The sequence below is a fragment of the Callospermophilus lateralis genome, unplaced genomic scaffold (genome assembly GCF_048772815.1).
Source record: "Callospermophilus lateralis isolate mCalLat2 unplaced genomic scaffold, mCalLat2.hap1 Scaffold_3086, whole genome shotgun sequence".
NCBI lineage: Eukaryota > Metazoa > Chordata > Mammalia > Rodentia > Sciuridae > Callospermophilus > Callospermophilus lateralis.
Window position 1 is genome coordinate 69,073 of NW_027513707.1, and position 13,661 is coordinate 82,733.

The window sequence follows — 13,661 nt, forward strand, 5'->3', positions numbered from 1 at the left end:
CAGGGCCGTGTGCCCAGACCCTGCCCACATGCCTCTCTGTCTGGCTGCACCCCTGCCCAGACCCTGCCCACGTGCCTCTCCGTCTGGCTCCTCATCTCCCCTTTCGTAACGTGCTCCCTAACTCTACCGTGGTCAGTGTCGCTGGAGTTCTCTGAGCTGTCCCAGCCCGGGATCTGTCCGAGGGCTGTCCCCTGTCCGAGGGCTGGTTCACCCTGATCTGTAGCTGAGTTACCTGTGCACACAGGGGCTGGGACGCTCTGTCACACCCAAGGGCTCCTCCTTGGCTCAAAGCCTCAAATACAAACACGAAATGCTCCCGGGGTTGGTAGGACGGCTCGACTTCCCAGGTGCACCTCACACCAGACCCCACGCAGCTCCACAAAGGCTCGTCAGGCTGGCTCCGGACGGAGAAGGGTCAGTCAGGCACCCACAGGCTCGGGTCCTGCTTTCCTCTGGGGCAGCGTCTCCGCAGTGCAGCTGGGAGCCCGTCAGTGCCCCTGAGGCTCTGGCACAGACTTGACACTGACGGGCTCTCGGGCGCAGCTCCATATCACACCTGCGGCTGCTGAGGTCCATCAAGATCTCTGCTCCCAACACCAGATGAAAGGGAAGTGGTCATTCATGACCTTGATTTAAATGTGTTGTTTCAACAGCAAAGAACAGAGCAGGGCTGTTTCTCGCTGCCGCCCTGGGTGTGAATCAGAGAATCAAGCGCTCTGGCCCCGCGGCCTTCCTCATGAGCTGCCCCTGCCCTGTCTGGGCCTTGATGTCCCCTCCAGCCTGGAGGAGGACAGAGCAGGATCCGCTGCTGCCCAGTGTCTTATCAGCCCCTCGGCTGACCAGGCCCTGCCTCTCCTGGCTGTGGCTGTGCTGGGGAGGGTCCGCTCAGCCTCGTTTCCCTCATTCCCTGTCTGACGCCCCCTGAGCGCCAGCCGGTCCATTTCCTGGACCCACTTCCAGGTGCCGCTGTTTTATCCCTGCTCAGAGGTGGCGTCTCCCAGAGGGGGGTTGGTCAGCTGTGAGACTAAACAGGAAAAGGGACTACGGCAGCAGGGTATGAACTCATGTCCCGGCAGCAGCCAGCCCTGGGGCCACCCCACCCACGGCGATCAGCCCAGGGGCCACCCCCACCCACGGCGATCAGCCCAGGGGCCACCCCCACCCACAGCGATCAGCCCAGGGGTCACCTCCACACAGTGATCAGCCCAGGGGCGACCCCGGTGATCAGCCAGGGCCACCTGCTGTGAGTTGGACTTGTTGGAAGTTGGGTCGTCACCCCTAAGAACAATCTGGGAAGCCACATAACCCTGTGCTAACCCCCCCAACAGCCAGGACTGGGTTAATCTCTGGCCACTCCCCCTATTTTTGTCCCTGCTTCCAACTTGGGACCCATCAGAGGAGGCCTAACACGTGCAGCTGCCCAGTGCCTCCACTCCTGCTCTTACTCAGCCTCCCCAGCGTCCCCAGGACACTGCCTCCAGCAGGTGCCCTGGAGCGTCCCTTTCCGGCCATGGAGCTCCCGCCCCTCTGCCAACCTTGGAGCTTCTGCCAATTGGAATTGATGGTGGCATCTCCCGGGCCACAGCCAGCGCTGAGGGAAGGGCCTCTGCTCGTCCTCCTTTGGGGGTCTCCGCATTTCCACGCCTTTATCCGGCTTCAGTGTCCGTCCTGGGCAGCACGGGACGTGCACAGACTCAACCATGGGCAGGAGAGGATGCGGTGGCTTCCGCCGACCCCGGCTCTCGGGTTCCCTGACAGCCCTTACTGATTTCACCACAGAGCAGCTCCAAGGGCCAGCAGCAGAGGGCCTCAAACCAGCCAAGTCCCCTCTGCCACCTCACGGGGCAGCGGGGGTCCTGGCCCGGCTCCTTCCCAAGGCCACCGCTGTCATTGGCCCCCACAGAAGATCGCCTGAGCTCTTCTGCTTTGTCTTTCTAAGCCAACGCCCCTCCACCTTCCTCTGCCTCAAGCAGCCGCTGTGGGGAGGGACACCGGGCAGCTTTGCAGGCAGCAGAGCAAGAGCGAGGTGGTGCCCGGACTCCAGGCTCAAGTTTCCGGAAGAGGCTTGTGCAGCCCTTGACCTTCACGGTCAGCTCCCAGGGAGGGTCCTGGAGGCTCCCAGCAGAGCAAATGACCATTCAGAGGCACAACTCCTTCCCCTAAAGACCTAGTCACCTACAGGGGATCAAGTCCCACACACAGACATAGAGACGTGTTGAGCACCTGTGCGCACACATGCACATGCACAGGTACAAACAGGCACACATACACAATGCAGACAGTGTGCACACCAGTGCATACACACACACACACACACACACACACACACAGAGGTAAGTTCATATACCCACATGCATGCACACGTGTGTGCGCATGTATACATGTAACCATATGAGCACAGGTGTGAGCATGTAACATGCAGTACACATACATTTGGGCACGTGAGCATATGCACACATACTCATGACTCACAGACTGCAGCACTCACATGTGCATAAGCATGTACACAGCCTCGTGCATACACAGGACCACACCTCCACACACAGGCATCTACACTCACAAACAGACGTGTACTTGTGCACACACATACTTTTCCATTGTACCTGGGTCACAGCATACACGAGCCGTGTCCTTCCCCCACCTCCGTTTCCCCAGCCATCTTCTCCAAGCCCCTCTCTGGAAGAAGGTCCTGTGGCCTCTCTCACGGACCCACTTCTGTGGTCAGAGCATCCACGCTAGGTGGACATGCGCTGACAGCCAGCTGCTGCCGACCGGGCCGGGCAGACCACATATCCAGACATCGTGTTGGGCCCCAAGTCAATCACCGACTCGATTTGTCGGAGCCGAGAGACGGTCCGCCCTGGCTCCAGCTCCAAGCTCACTTTATAAATCCCTGCTTCATAAACTGACCTTTGACTGACAGTGTTGTACTGAGTTACTGCGCAGAGATGACCTGCCAAAATATTATCCTTGGCACCGTCCCCGGGGAGACGGATGCGCCGTCGGCGGAACCCTGACTGCTGAGGCAGCACTTGCTGGGCGGGGAGCTGCTTCTCATTTATTAGGCTAAAAAACGACATGTCTGCCTCGGAGGCCGCGGGCTAGGCTGGAGGTTCTGAGTGCGCGTCCATGCGTCCGTCGTCCATCCACCGTCCTTGGTTCACACACTGTGGGGGTGAGACAAAGACAGGATTCAGCACACTTGGGCAAGCCCAGGGAGAGGAGGAGACCGTCACTCCAGAGGTTCACGGGGTCATGAGTGAGCCAACACATGCCACCGAGCCACCTCTGTGACCCTGAGAACAGGACGTGAGCCTTGGAAGCCGAGCAGCTTGGGGGCAGGTTGGTGGAAGCACAGGGTCCCACAGGATCCCACAGGATCCCACTTGCCTCCCTGGAACCTCAGAGCAGTTCCCCTCCCCCTGCAGGTGACCTTCCCTGGCTCTGTCTTGCTGCAGGTGGAACCTCCCATGGGCTGGCTGTGCCCAGGGGGTCCCAGACCACCAGATGTGGCTGCACAGTGGGGGCTCGGGAACAGTTTGGACTTCTTTGCAGGATCCTGCTCATCCTAGGGCTGGGCCACCCCTGAGCCAGTGCTTCTGTTGTCCTGTCTGACTCTCTTGGGTGTCGGGGGGTCTTGCCTGATGTTCAAGCTCCCTTCCTGCCTGTCCTGTGCCCCCCAGTCAGTTATTTCCCCTCTGAGTGCAGAGGACCCTGAGACTTGCAGGGGCAGAGATTCTGCCAATTATTAAACTCTAACTTTGACTCAAACAAGATGATTCTCCAGGGTGGGCCTGACCTAATCAAGGGAAAGTCCTTACTAAAGGGTCTGGGGTCCACTCTGACATTAGACTCTCCATCCAGTCCTAAAGAATCAAGTTTCCTTGTTGAGAGAGCGCTCATGAAGGGGCCGCACGGCAGGGAATGGTGAGGGGCTTCCAGTTTCCAGCCAGCAAGAAGCCAGGCCCTCGCCCTGCAGCCACAGGAGATGAATCCTGCCAGGAGCCGAGTGAGCTTGGAAGCAGATTCTCCTCGGTCTGTCCTTGAGGTGAGAATGCAGCCCACTCAAGAACCTGCACAGAAGAGGAGCAACTACGCTCATGTGTTGGTGCCACCGTCCCCTGGCCTCCATGTGCCTGCAATTTTGGAATCACAGGATCCCACAGAATCACCCGTGCCTCCCTGGAACCGCACACCAGTTTTCCAAGATTGCAGGCATGTGGGAGGGAGGGCCAGGAGCACCTGACCTCTGGAGGTGCTAAATAAATGCACGCCGTATAGAACAGCTGAACACCCTAGCCTGGGCTTGTCCTCAGGGCCTTGGGGACAGTGCCCATTTGCTATGACTGTAGAGTCAACCACAATTTTAGAGCCTTAAAACAGTCCATACTCATTTTGCTGCAGTCTCTGTGAGCGGCAGAGTGTGGCTTGGCTTCCGGGAGGGTCTTCTTTATGCACCATAAGAGGACGGGAGGCATGGGTAGCAAGAAGGAGCAGGAGAGTTGGAGAGAGCTCACTTTAGAACAGTCGCTCTTGCCCTGCGTCCAGGGGAGTGCTGATCCATTCACAAGACAGCAGAGCCTCCCAAGGTCCACCCCTAAATGCCAAACTTTGGAGATTCGGTTTCTGTGCTACTGTAACAAAATGCCTGAGATCATTAGCTTAGAGGAGAAAAGGTTTATTCAGTTGTAGTTCTGGAGGCTCCAGTCCAAGATGGGTGGCCCATTGCTTCAAGCCTCTGACGGTGCCAGACGGCAATGGCAGGACCCACCTGGCACAGCAAACTGCTCAGCCCGGGGCCAGGGGACAAGAAAGAGGAAAGTTCTGCGTCCCACAGGCCCCCTCAGGGTGCACCCAAATGACCTTAGGACCTCCCTTTAGCCCCCCCAGGTCCCCAGCACTCCCAGTAGCATCCCTCAGGGCACCAAGCCTCTAACACAGGGACCTTGGGGGGAAGGCCCCTATTCAAGCCCCCCAGCCTTCCCCTTGGGACCTGACGCCCCTCCAGGTCTGCGGACACTCAGGGCTTCTATCCACCACCTTCTCCCCAGGACGCTGCTTGCTGTGTGATTAGCAGGGACCCAAGAACGCCCCAGAGGCCAGAGGCCAGAGGCCAGAGGCCAGAGGCAGTGCCTGCTCATGTCCTGCCCTTGACAGCAGAGCAGCCAAGTCACCCTGCTCCCTGGGCCTCCTGAGAGGGAGTGTCCAGCAGCGTCCTGGGCTCAGTTGCCCAGAGACGTCAGGCCAGGGTGGCAGGACGCGGTCCCCAGGTCGCAGGTCCCGACTCAGGCGAGTTCCTCAGCTTCACCTTGGTCTCCAGCCTGGGCTCCCGGAGACTTGGACTTGGGGAGGGAAGAGCAGAGAACCAGGGTCACTACCCTTAAGTCATCCAGAAACCTTCCTTCATCCCTATCCACCACTCAACACACACCTCTGCGGCTCCTCCCTAAGGGGAGCCGGAGAGAAGCTTCCAGTAACAGCACCCCGTCGATAGGTCAGGCCGCTGGAAAGACCATCTGCTCACTTTCACAGCTGCTAAAAACACACGGTGGAATTCAACACCCGCTGGTGACGGGACCCTAGGAATCTCAAGAGGAAGGATGCCCCTGCCCCCGTAATAAATACGGATCTCAAGCCCATCGGCTGTCCGTGGAGTGTTCAGTTTTCAAAGTTAGACATTGGACTAAGTAGCGAGCACCCTCAGTGTTAGGTCAACAGACTTTAGGAAGAGACCACACCCCGGAGTCAGTGGACACAAGAGGTCCCACTCGCCGTGTCTGGGCTGGGGCGAGGAGGGAGCTTTCCCGCGCCCGTTCCCGTTTCCTGAATTCACGAGGGTGGTGCAAGTGGGTCACGAGCCCCTTCAGCAGTGAGCTAGTGTGAGGCGGAGCCTGGCGGCCACTGCTGCCCCCCAGGAAGACAAGGGCACGGTGGACACACAGGGCGGCTGAGGGCTGGGGTCCATTTGGACCCCTGAGTGGCAGAGGAGAAGCACAGTTCCCTAGACTCACCATAAGACCCCCCGAAGACCAGGTCAAAAGCTGGTAACTAAAATGGGCCTTTCATGTGAACGACTGCGGTCCTCCGCCCCCTGTGTTCTGCTTGCTCTGGGGACAGGCAGAGGCTTTGTTGAGGGTGGGGGTGTTGTTTGACCTTTGGGTTTTTGGGGGGGTTTGGCACTGGGGATGGAACCCAGGTTTGCTCCACCACTGAGCTATACTTTAATTGTCATTATTTTTATTTATTTTTTTTATTATTAGTTGTTCAAAATGTTAGGTGCAGAACAGGCTGAACTATGTTATCTGCAGGGCAGGCTGAACTATGTTGCTAGCTGCAGGATGGCCCACGCACTCAAACCCCCCTCTGTCTGGTCCTTTATCACCTGTTTGCGTCAAAGCTGAACACTCAACCCCCCTTTGTGCCAACAGGCAGCTTGCAGACCAGAGGCCCCGCTAGATTTGGGCTATAAAAACTCCCTCCTGCTGGGCCCCTCTCTCTCTTGCTCTCTTGCTCTTTTGCTCTGTCTCTCTCTCTTGATCTGTCTCCCTTGCTCGCATGCTCTCCTCTCTCTCTCTCTCTCTCTCTCTCTCTCTCTCTCTCTCTCTCTCTCTGTCTCTCTCTCTCTCTCTCTCTCTCTTTGTCTCTTTTCTCCTCTCTTGCACTGCTGCAAAAAGATCTCTTGGTCGATCCAAGTGTTGTGGTCACTTTCCTTTCACAAAACATTACAAAGCTCTTGACATATCATATTTCATACATTTGATTCAAGTGGGTTATGAACTCCCATTTTCACCCCATATACAGATTGCAGAATGTGATTATTTTTGATTTTAAGAGTCCCACTAAGTTGTTGAGGTCCTGGGTTGCTGAGACCAGCCTCGAATTGGTGATCCTCCTGCCTCAGCCTCCCAGGTGGATAGGATCACAGGTGTGAGCCACTGTGCCGGCTCAAGAGGAGGCTCTGTGTGGGAGGGGGAGGACACGGGTCAGGCTGGTGCTACAGGGCGGGTGTCACTGGTCTGCCACCTCCACGAGGGGATCCCAGGCCTCCTGAAGATGTTCATGCCCTTCCGCGGAGCTCACGTCTTGTCATGACTCTCGTTACTGAGTGACTCCGCGGCAGTCCTGCCCCGTGACGAAGCCGTGTCCTAGGATCCTGCAGGCACGTCAAGCCCTCTGAGAGGCACCCACGCGTCTCCACGCCTTTTCCAAAGTGGGAGGACTGACAGCCTCCCTCCCCCACACACCGCAGCACCCGTGGAGCAGGAGAGGTGTCCAAGAAGGTCCTGAGAGGAGGGGACGTCTGCCGTCCACCAGGGATGCTCCAAGCCCATACAGCGGAGCTGAGCTCTGGGCACCTGGGCACGGGGACAATGTCTCTGGCAGATTTGATGAAATCATTGGCTCGGTCGGCCCCTCTGCTTCCCCCTCCAGAGGCCCATAGACAGGACACATCCTCAACCACAGGATTTTATTTCCTCCTAAGAGGGAAATATTTATCTTCAAGGGCTAAATGGGAACAAGAGGATCAATCAAATACGGATTTGACTCTTGTCCAGGGGGTCAGTGACGCGGCCAAGCCCAGGCAGGTCCTCATCTCTGCAGATCATGAACTTCTGCAATGGCCAGGGCAGGCCACGGCAGGAAGCGGCTTCCCCACCGGGACTGGGGGTCTCCCACAGAGGGGCTCTGGCTGGGGCACGGAGCTGGCAGACACCTGAATCCCACTCCCCACCCCCGCCACCTCCCACCACTGCCCCCCACCACCCCAGGACATCTGGCAGCCACAGGGTGGGGAGTGTGGGGAGCAGAGTCTGTAGAGGGCAGCCCCAGCTCACACAGGTCCAGGGAGGTCAGCAGGGTTCAGAGCTCGGAGGTAGATCGCTGGCACGTGACTTGGGAACACGAAACTTAGCCACAAACTCAGGTCAGAGATCCATTGGATTAGGACAGTGTCCTGGTGGCTGTAAGGGAGCAGAGTCCAGGAGGACAGCCAGCATCCTGTCAGGAACCTTCTAGAACATTCTCCTGGAGGAGTGCTCCTGGAAGGCTAATCTAATGTTCCTGCTGTCAATCAACAGGAAGAAAAAATAGGGACTGTGACCCGGCCCTGCCAACATCCCTCCCAGACACCCAGCAGTGCACCAGGGAGACTTCAGGTGGGTGACGGTTGGTGGCAAGAGTCTCCCCTGAGTCCAGAGCAGAGTGACTGTGAGCAGACGCAGCCCGGCCCCCACCAGGGCATAGTGGCCCGTCTGCCACCAGAGCCGCCGCCCTGATCAGGCAAGAAGGCGCTTCTCTATGACCGTCACCTGACCTGTCCCTAAAGGGAGGACCAGGAGTGGACCCAGTGTGCTCACCACCTGGAGGCTGGGGCTGAAGAAGGGCCTCCATCCTTTGGGCAGCCCACCTGAGAGACCAAGAGGGTGGGACTTGCATGTCCTCCCCGTCCCCTTCCCAACACTCAGGTGTCCTGGGAAAGGGCAGTAGGCTGTCCCCGTCCCTAGACAACTAAAAACATAATAAGGTAATGAAATCCAGGTGGCCCCATGTGTGGGTCCCGTGTCCGTGTATTCAACCAACCTCAGGTGGAAAGCGTCCTTTAAAATGACATCTGTACTGAACATGCACGGGCATTTCTCTTATGACCCTTACGTAGACCACACGGCGTACCGGCTGTTCATAGAGCGCTAGAATGGAATCCAGTGTCCGAGGCCGTCTAGGCAGGACTCAGAGCCGATGGGAGATGTGCACAGGTGATATGAAAATGCTGTGCCATTTCCTATGACGGACTTGGACTTCCTTGAATTTTGGTGTCCCCGGGGGTTCTGGAACCAATCTCCCATGGATACGGGGGACAACGGCACTATTATATTATGGGCTGCTGGCCATGTTTCTTTTACTCTAACAAATACCGAGAGAAGCGACTTGCAGATATAAAAAGCTTATTTGGGCTCACAGCTCTGGGTATCCAGTCCATAACTGGTTGGCCTTGCTGCTCTGGGTCTATGGTCAGGCATCAGGAGTGTGTGGTGGGCAAACCCGGTCACTTCATGGCCAGGAAGAGACAAAGAGACGAGACCAGGGCCCTGCAGTCCCTTCAAGGCACATCCCCAGTGACCTGCAGACCTGAGAAGATGGGCGGCCCATCCCTGACCCCAGGGTCCCGTTGGGCAGCTCTTGGTGACCCGGACTGGCCACTCCTCACCGGGACCTGGGGGACATCTGACAGGAGTACTGCTCAGGCATCCCTCAGGGCTCCGACTTGTTCTGGGGAGCTCACCTCACTTCAGGGCGTTTTCTTTCTGGATTCCAACCACCCTTAGATCTGACAGGGAGATCCATTGCAGGGAAGACGGCTCACACATTAGTATCTGCATTTAAAGCAACTCCCGTGGGGTTTAAATCCAATTACCGGCTGAATGGAGCTCCGCGTCTCCATTCTCAATTAATTACCAAGAACTCCCAGTCCGGGCCTCTTCTTTCTTCCCCTCACATTTTCCCAGAAGATGAAAATTGCTGCACAAATCATTTTCGAGGAGGAAATGCAGGGTGAACCTCTTTGTCGTGGGCGAGTGAGGTCCCACCACAAGCTCTGGGGGAGGGCGCTGCTGCCGGATCTGGCTGGCCGCGACCACGGATGCGGGAAGAACAGGGACTTTAACACAAGATGGTCCTGGTAATGGGCCACATGGGGATGCGGCTTCCCGTCTGTGCTTTGGGGACTCAGAACTCAAACACTGCTGTTCAAGAAAGCAGGGAAATGCTGGTGGAGGGAAGCCGGTGTGCGCTCGGCCCCCAGCTTGTGCAGCTGTCCTCGTGCGCACTCGGCCTCCTAACTGCTCTTTGCTCAAGCTCATGCCACGGTGAGTTCTGCTCCCTGAGCACACCCCCGCTGATACGTCAAAGCAGACGCCTGGCAGGTCACTCCCCAGGACGGAATTTGCCAAGTATAGCCGGTCAGGGGCAGGCGTGGTCTGGAGAGGGTCGATACCCGTGGCCTGGACTCCCCTCCTCCCGGTGTCTGCAGAGCAGAAGGGAGGGTGGCGGATGAAGTCATGCAGAACAGGACGGACAGGAGGCTGGGGCAGGCTGGGCAGCTGTCCTGAGCTGGGGAGAGGCCAGGCGAGCGGCCAGGGCTCCCCACACCTCAGAGCCACCAGCTTTCAGAGCGCATCAGCCTAGGAATCTGGGGGCATGTGCCCAGGCCAGGTCCAGGCCCTGCTGCCCAGGTCAGCCTGCAGCACCCCGAGCCCTACCCCCAGGGCTGGCCCTGGAGTGGCTTCTGGCCACTCGCCTGCAGTTTCTCCCTGGTTCAGGGCAGAGGCCATGAGGGGGCTGAATCAGACCTGGGGTCCTCGGGGACACCAGACAGGACCGCGGCCAGGAGAGGACGAAGGCGAGCCCTGGGCATTTCCCAGGGACTGCAGAAGGGTCCTGGGGGGATCGCTCCTCCTCCTCCTGTAGGGAGCTGCCCTAACAGGGAAGTCCCCGGGAATGCGGACCCGGAGGCCAGCGCTCAGGCAGCCCTGGGGGACGATGGGAACCAAGACTGGAGCCTGAGCCCTCTCCCAGTCCCACTGGCTCCGGGGAGGCGCGTCCAGCAGCCCGCGGATCCCTGCGCAGGGGGCTGCGGAGCCCGAGGCGTGAGCGTGCTCTCTCCCTTGACACTCCCCAGAGCCACAGGCGATGGCCTTGGAACCCCAGGAGGACACCATGTCCCCACCCACCCTCAGCACCACCTGTACCTCTTCAGGCAGCCTCTCCGGGGCCTCCCGTCCACACAACCTCAGGCTCCCGACTCCAGACTCCAGGACAGCGCCGCCTGCCCAAGGGGGAGCCTCCCGCCTCAGCCCCTCACTGTACCCGCCTGCCACTGCAGCAGGGACCACCCCACAGCGGTGCCCACCCCACACGGGTGCCCACCGTCAGCTCCGGAGCTGCCCTGGGCCATCCAGCCCCTGCAGCTTTCAGAGTCCCTGCTCTGCTGGCCCCTGAAGCTCAGGACAAAGCCAGGGCTCCCGAGGGTGGGCCGGGCCTGGGCCCAGCCTGGGGCCCGGTTGACACTCTCCTCCCGACCTGCTCCGAGGGAGGCGCGTGGCTCTTATTTTTGTATTGACTTTTGATCTTGTGTTTGAGGAAACGGAGGCCCAGGAATGCCAAACACAGTGACAAGCGGCAGAGTGAGCAGTAGAATCCAGGTCTGTCTTATTCCAGAATGGATAAGCGCAGGTTCCCAAAAGGCAGTCATGTCTCGTGCACGTATGTGGTGCACACGTATCACGTGAACACGTGTGTCTGTGCACGAGGGCTCTAACTGAGCACGCTGCATGAGTGTGCAGATACAGACTACATGCACATATGTCATAAAATAAACGTCTCCATACCTAGTTTTTCATTTGTTTACCCACACTTATTCATTTCTCTCGGGATTCAGTTTAGACGCCAGAATGACATTATATTGTTTAGACAGCTAGTGCAATTTAACTGAAATTATTTTTATAATGATGTCACTTAAATGAACATAAATATAAAGCTAGGTATAAACTGCTTATGCTTTAAGCTCTTATGCAACTATAGAAACAAAATAAATTTACAATTCAAATACAAGCAAAACTATAAAACCGATAAAATTCAAATTAACATCACAAAGGTGAGTGATGGTGTTGCTGGCTGAGACCAAATAGCCCCTTCGGGTGAGAAAGATGTGTTTGCAAGCTCCAGCTTTGATAAATCAACGGGGGTCTTTTGCTTTTGAGGATGATGGACCACCAATTAATTCATCGTTAGCATTGTCTTTACTTTCTTGTTTAACAATGGACTCATTTTGAACCATCCATTCATTATCTTTATGGACCTATCAATTTAAACAGGGAACACAAAATTTATGACTGAGAAAAAAAATCTGTAAATAAGGCTTAACTTTAAATTCCCCATGGAGCTCTGGCTCCTGCTTGGCTGGGCCACATAGTCTGAGTGGGACCCGAGTTGTCCCCAGACCCCTCCTGAGAGCGGGGCACCGCTGGCCCCGGCCTTGCCCCGGCTTTCGTCTCCTCCCTGTGCATGTGGGCTGCCGCGCAGTTCCGGCTCTGTGAGCAGGAGCAGCGTGTTAAACAAAGGCTCCTGAGGGACCCCAGCGGCCCCTCAGCCCCAGGTCGCCATGAAGGGGCAAGTCCCCGACAGATGCTCCTGCTCCAGTGCCTGGGCACGGTCGGCCAGGACTCCAGAGGCCCCGGGACACCTCGCGCGCAGGCCCTCTGCACCCCAGGTCTGGGGAGCCAGGCTGGGACCTGCCACAAATCACAAGTCTGCTCAAAGCCTGACCCAGAGCCTCCCTGGAGGGGCCCCTGCGGGCTGTGACTGCCCCGGCTGCTCCAGAATCAGGTCAGCACCAGGGTGGGCAACGCCCCGCTCTGCTGCAGGGAACCACGGACCCCAGTGTCCAGTCAAGGAGTGGCTCTTCCCCATCCGCTGTCCCAGCGGCCAGAGGGCTGGGCGTGTCCGTCTGCTCCTGCTGTCCGATCGACCCCTGCAGACTGGCTTAAATGACCAAAATTTATTTTCTCATTTTTTTTTCCTGCAGACTAGAAATCGAGATTGAGGTGTTGGTGGACGGGTCTCTCCCGAGGCCTCTGTCCATCTTCTCCCTGTGTCTTCTCATCTTCCCTCCGCGGGTCTGGGTCTGGTCTCCTTACGAGGACGGCTGTCAGATGGGATTAGCCCCTGAGGACCTAGTACAGACTTGGTCACCTCTTTAAAGACCCCCATCTCCACACACAGGCACACCCTGAGAGGCCGAGGGTCGGGGTCCCAACACGTGAGTGTGAGGGAGACACAGTTTAGCCTCAGGGGTGGGTGACCTGGCCTCGCAACATACGCCTGACGCCTGCCCTGCAGATGGGTCCTGATGGCCAACAACATGGACTCGCCCGTGGACGGCGACACCAACACACGACTTGAAGCATCTGGGCTTCAGGGAGGCACTGGGACCAACCTGACAGGTCAGAGCCTGCAGAGGACCGGAGCAGCTGGCCGAGCGGCCACTGGAAGTCTGAGCACACAGGGAGGGAATCTAAGCGTCTCTCTAATTACTGCAGGTTAATTAGTCCTCTCTGTTCCAGAAACGAAGCACCACTCGAGTACAGCGTCCATCACTGGGACCCACTCCCTGCTGGTGGGCGGAGGGCACTGGAGGAGCGAGGCCTGGCTGAGGCTCCCGCCCTCTGGCTGCCCTGGATCGATCGCCAGCTCAGCCGTGATCTTGTCCCACCTGGGAGACGGCCGGGGGAAGGGCTGAGCAGGGCTCCCCCAGCCTGTTCCCCACGACCAGGATGGACCCCCAGGAGGCCAGGAAGGCCCGGGCCCTGCTCCCGCACTGCCCCAGCCAGCACCCAGGAAGGAGTCCTGGGGCCAGCGTGCCGGTCAGATGGGCTCCAGGAGCCTGCTCCTCAAGGCCTGGCCGAGGCGCGGAGCCTTGGTCTATGGCGTTGTCCCCAAGCCCCCCAGTGCAATCAACGGGCATCGTGAGTCTGGGGAGCGATTTTCTTGAACGAGTGTGCCCCATTTGCTGGGGCCCTGGAGACCCCGATGGCTGCTCGCCACCCCTGGTTTTCCTGGCTGTGCCTCACCGTCAGCCCCTTTCCTGGGCGTAGGGGTCTTCTTAC

At 58.0% G+C, this 13,661-nt stretch overlaps 1 long non-coding RNA gene across 1 annotated transcript; it reads right to left on the reverse strand.

Annotated features, from left to right (window-relative positions):
• Nucleotides 1-242: 242 nt before the first annotated feature.
• Nucleotides 243-2,790, reverse strand: LOC143640485 (uncharacterized). Its single transcript, XR_013154954.1, has 3 exons — nucleotides 2,604-2,790; nucleotides 1,536-1,668; nucleotides 243-584 (listed from the first exon to the last, which is right to left on the reverse strand). It is a non-coding gene; the product is annotated as an uncharacterized LOC143640485 (long non-coding RNA).
• Between the last annotated feature and the right edge of the window lie 10,871 nt (nucleotides 2,791-13,661).